Raw genomic sequence first — 6180 nt, forward strand, 5'->3', positions numbered from 1 at the left:
TGCAAAAATGTTGGATGTTTTATGATTAATGGCTCTGTGAGTTATAAACGATGACAGGAGAAGCTGTTGTGAGCCCTAAAAAAGAAAGAAGAAGAAGAAGAAGAAGAAGCACTAACGTGTTCTCTTCAGATTGGTTCATTTACAGCATTTCTTTATCTGGTGGAAAAACTGAGACGTACTGTTGAAATCGCAGTTATTCTTCTATTAAGACATCTCAGGGATTAAACTGAATTAAAGATAATGTATGCAAATGACCAGTGAACGTGAGTGCAGGGGTTCCTCTGCTTGACTAAAACGTCAATCACATCAGTGACCCTCCATGGCGGACGTAACAGGGAACCAGATTCCTATTTTAAACTATTTTACTGAAAATAGAACCAGGGAGTGTTTTTAAAAGTGCTGACATGCCTGAATGTTCAATCAATAACTCAGACGTTTAACAGTCACAGAGAAACTGCACAAAGTGTTCAGACTGTTTGAGTTTAAGCACAGACAGTGTCTGTAGTTTTGCAAAACTATGGAAAAATGCAGAAAAATTAAATTAAATGAAAGTAAAAACGAAATAAATAAGTAAATAAAAAAACTCTATTAAACGTTCACTACATACATTAAACTGCCATAAAGAGAGCTTAAAGCAACTCAAACAGAACGACGCTTTTATTTTGCCAGCTCTTCCTGTCTGACGCGTCGTGAGCGCGCACGGCTTGATGCGGCAGCCGCAGAAAGTGGGATATTCCGCGCGGTTGCCACAGAGCCTCTCTCTCTCTCGCTCTCTCTCTCTCGCTCGCTCCTTCTCGCCCACGCTGCTCCCTGCGTGACGCAAATCCGCGCGTGGGCGGACACACGGGGCGTGGGAGGCTTTCTGCACGGAATACCAAACACAGGCAGGTTCAACACCCACAGAGAGACAGAGAGACACAGCAGTTTGCACACTTCATGCTCTCAAACTGAACGATTACTGCGGATGTTATCTCATTATTTGATCCTCAGCTGTAAATATTGTCAGAACTAGTAGTCGGTGAATACTGAACCTGATCACCGTGCATTCTTACAAGCTGCTCCACCTTCAAACTTTCTTATATGTTTTAATGTTGTTTTGTTTTTCACATTAAGAGTGTGCATGCCTGTGAATGTGGGCATCAGTACTGCATCTCTATATATAGTCATTGTTTTATGTGTAAATGTGTCCCTCTCAATATATAAACCGTTCAATATGCATCTGCATTTATGCTTATACACCTGTAATGGCTTGAGCTGCTTTAGACACTAGCTGTGTTTAGACTCACTGTCCACATCATTACATACACCTGTTCAATTCTGGTGAGGTTGTGTTAACTGCAGCCCCTCTTTCCAGTTCTTACCTGCAAGGAGTAGCACCCAGTGTGGTCTTCTGATGCTTCTCTTAAAAAAGCCCCAACCCAAAACAAAACAAATGCATGTCTTTATATTATATATAACTTAAAATGTTTCTATAAAATGCACTTTATATACCTCTCTTAATGATGGACACCTGTAAAACTGGTGAGCATATCAGCGTAACCTTGTAATATCTATAAAATACTTTATATTATTTTCTGTATAAACAGTACATTTCCTCCATACATGTATTTCTACATACACACACACGATTGGCAACACATCACACAGTGAGTTTTCTTTCAAATTGTGCATAACTAAACATTTTTAAATCCCTATAAATGTCTATATTTTATGTCGTTTTTTTATATTTAGCTACATAAAATGCCTTCATATATGCATTTTCTTCATGCAGTGTGTACATTTACATTTGCATTATCTATGTTTTATATGTACAATGTGTCCAGTGTAGACATTTACCCAGAAAAATGTACATATGTTTTATAGCTGTGCATTTAGTTATTACATATTGTCTATGCAGGCGACACTTTCACTGACTTTTACATTGTTTCTGCATATACATTTACAATGTTTACAGTATGTTTATTACATTTATTTTATACTTAAATATATATCATTTGAACATTGTAAACATTGTCTATATTCTACATTTGCAAACGTGCATGTAGAGTATACTGAAAAAATACCAGTATGTCATCTTAACCTGTTTTCACACATGAGTTTGGGCAATTTGGGGAAAGTCCTGGCTGGGTATTTTCCACAGCATTCCTCAGCAGTTGGCAGGTTAAAGACTGTTTAACATCCTGTCAAAGTGCTTTAGACATCGGCGCGTCTGCTGGACAGCTGTCTAGAAGAACTCAAGGCTGCAGTGCAAGCATGTAAACTGCTCTAAATGAGGCATAAAAAATGTAAAAGTTAATGTTTTTCTATAAATAGATGTTAGAGAAGTGCATCTTCACTTCTTAAGTATTACTTTTACTGTCATAATGTATTGTAGCCTACTGTAGTATATACACTGTGTCCAAATGAACATGTAGTCCAGAATAAAGTGTATAATGTGCTCATATGAATATATTTTTGTTACAGCATGCCTGTCAGTTTATAGTTTGTATTGGAATCAGGTGGAAGCAGTATTTATAAATTTACATAAGTTAGCATTTGGGGGAAAATATAAAACAAACTTGTTGCATTTGATATATTTTACATTGTAAAGCTACTTTAATGTACTGTATTGAGCTTTTTTTCATAGCATTTTATTTTTACTTTATTTGTATTTTATTTATATTTTAACTTACCAAGCACCATTTTTGTTATACTATCGATGATATCCTACCTCTGTTATAGGTCGTGTTTAATGTTTTGACTGCTTATACATTGGAATTTCACAACATTTGGGATAAAACAGTATCTCGTTTCATCTGATCTTTAAAAAAAACTCACGGCTTGTTTCTGGAACGAATAAACTCCACTTTTCTAATGTGTCAAATGGAAATTTTCTTCCTCCTCGAAAAAAGTTGGTGGAAATATTCCAGCCGTGGTTCTTACGGTTCCTACTTCGGGGTGACTGTGACAGGAAGACCCTTGCATAAGTAAACAAACAAAAAAAAAAACAACATTCCCATCATCTGATAAAAATAACAGTGAGTTGAACCCGGACAAGCTTTGATTTTGACTTTCAAAGGCGTCACATTATGACTGTGGCAGCAGCATGCTGTCGTTATCGCTGAGTGATATCTAAACAGGCAGATTTGGTCACGTGCGAGTCTGTAAAGTTGTGCACCACGCAAGTGCGTCAGTGAAACACGCCCGTATGCAAATGTTCAATCGAGATTTCACAATTTTTCATTTGGCTACGGTGTCACAGGGCATGCAAATGGTTTCCAACACAGGGAAGTGGGTAGCAGGAAGCCCTCTGAAATGTGTGTGTGTGTGTGTGTGTGTGTGTATGACTATGTGAACCTGACTTAGCATTTCAAGTGTTTCCCAAAAGTGACTTTCACACACAGCATTATTATTCTGAAATTTTTTATTATTATTGTACAACAATTACTGACAACACAACCATTACTGTAGGTAATTTTTACTGGAGGGGGTAAAGCTGCTGCAGCTGTGGTGTCAGTGACAGTAATACTACTATTAATACAATTACTATGACAACTACTGGTACTTTTGCTATTGCTTGTACTTAACCCAGTGCTTTAATATTGCTACTACTAACACAAATACCCCAACTAGGTCTGACAGAAACAGATACCAATGCTTCTTTTGTTGTCGATGCTACAAGTTTGCTAGTACTAAACAACACATACTTCTACAAGTAGTACTCATTCCAATGCTTATTTTACTTTAACGCCTACTATTGCATTACAAAACCATAAATACAAACTTTTTATTTGTAAAGTACTACCATCATAACAGACTCTATTACCAATATGCATAGTACTTATTACACAGTACCATTACTACTATTCCTGCAACTGAAACTATATTCTCTAATACTGTTACTACTATCAGCTTGAATAATTAAATCTAAAATCATGCATTAGTTAGAATGAGAAAAGTTGGATGTAGACATTGTGGTGTCACATGTATTCATTTCAGACATTTTGAAGCCTTAAAGCTGACTTTTTTACTTTTTTTTAGGGGGGGCAGAATTGACCACAGAGGAGTGACAAACTATTAACTAACACCAGCAAGCTTGGTAAGATCCCAATCACACAGGCCTAGAGACCGGTTGGTGACCACCTGGCAACCACAAGCTAACTAGGAACAAATCTGTATTCCCTGATTGGTTTTGAGCGGTTGCCGTCATACGTTGTCAAAGTCCTCGTCGTACATGCCTGGAGACCAGTCAGTGAGCCTGGAAACTAAGAGTAGGTAAAAAGGTATAATTCCCAGCTGGTTGGCAAGTGGATGCTGGAGGTTGCTAGCAGTAGCTGGATGAAATGGTTGCAAAGAGTTCTAACGTGCTGCAATTAGAAAACCTCCTTGCAGTTGCTTGGGTCATTAGCAGGTTCCTGCATCTGTGAATAGTTTGCATTGAAGATATCGACTTGTCTGCAAACACTTACCAACTATTTGCCAAATGGTAGTGATAGTTGAAAAAAGTGCAACATAATCAGAAATGCAAAACATTCATCTTCAAGTTAAAGTTGTTCCTTTTGAAATACACTAGTGTCAATGGTAATGTACAACTTTAACTTTGAAGGAGAATGTTTTCCTTTTGTGGTTTTCATCACAGTTTTTCAAGTTTCACCACCATTCAGCAAGTAGTTAGCAAGTGTTTGCAGACAAGTTGGGGTCTTCCATGCTTCTTATAGACAACTATGGCAATCTGCTAGTGACCAAAACAACTACAAGGAGGTTTTTAGTGCTTAACCCTATTTGCGACCCAACAACCACTCACTAACTAGTCAAGGAATACACATTTTCCCTTAGTGACCAGAGGTCACTGTGGCTGTTGCCTTTACATTTACTACCTGTCTGTCATTGTCATTTTTATTGACGTGCCGTTTTTTTCTTAATGAAGGGTGAAGCTTGGCAAGCTGAGTGGAGAGCAGCAGCAGAGCCCCTGGCTCAGTTTTCACTGTTATAGTCAGAGACTATATAATTTGGGTCCATAATTTGTAACATTAACTTCACATTTTATTCATTAAGTCTTAAAGTTTTAAAATCAGTGATTAAGCCCATAAATGCATCAGGAAAGTTTACTAAGGTCACTTAGCCAGTGAGGACTGTTTTCCCATAGACTTCTATAAGACAGATTGGTCAGTCTTTCTCACAGACACATACTGCTGGACAACAGACAGCAGCACAGAAGCACCTGGTCTCTGGCAGCTTTTCAACATAAAATCTCTTATTTAGACACATAAAGTTATTCGACCACAGTGGTGTCTGGTTTTCGAAATAAAAACCCTGGGATAGTTATAGGAATTCAAAAGGATTATTTTTTTCCATCTCACAGAAAAACAAAACAAAACAAAAAAAAACAACTAAAAACTAAAACAAAAGCCTGTAGTCAGTTGCAAAAGTTTATCAGATAGGTTAAAGGTGCCAGATCTTTAAAATAAAAACCTCCTATTTACTTTGTCCAACTTCTAAGTATCAGCTGTTACCTTCCTGCATCATTAGGTTTAGAAAAAATAAATGTCTGGGTTAAAAAAACCCCTAAAAAACAAAAACTTTAGACACTTTTTGCAAAGCTCCATTCTGTTGGTCAACAGGGTGTAGCATCTCCTCACATTAGTGTGTGGACAAAATTAAAAAAACAAGACAACTTCATAGACCGGGCAGAAACATTGGGGCCAGTATCAGTCAGTTTAGACGAGGAGTCCTTTACACGTTCTTTTCACGTTTTGCCACAAGTCCAGGGTGGATGTTCCGGTGAAGTGGATGCTAGCTGGTTCATTGGCTGAGTTTGCTTTTCTGTAAAAGCCACTGCTTATTACTGATTTTCATCTCACACTCTTGTGCAAACATCAATAGAAGTTTCACTTCCTGAAGCATCATCTTTGCAACCAACAAGTGGGTCATGGGGTCATCGTGTCACAGTGCCCGACAACCGTAAATGACAAGCATTACTGACACTGAGGCAACGAGTTAAAGCGCGTCTCCTGCAGCTTTTTGAAGGATCGACTCCATAAAAAACTGCAGATAGCGCTCTCACACACTAGGTGAAGCTTTGTGTATTTGCATGTAAGAGGAAGCGCATAAATGGCGCTCTCCCGGTAGATTGCAGAGCGACGACCTCGACGCTCATCAGGACCGCCAGCAGCTCGGATCAAATCTCCACGCGATCTCTTT

This window comes from Astatotilapia calliptera, chromosome 23 (assembly GCF_900246225.1).
Source record: "Astatotilapia calliptera chromosome 23, fAstCal1.2, whole genome shotgun sequence".
NCBI lineage: Eukaryota > Metazoa > Chordata > Actinopteri > Cichliformes > Cichlidae > Astatotilapia > Astatotilapia calliptera.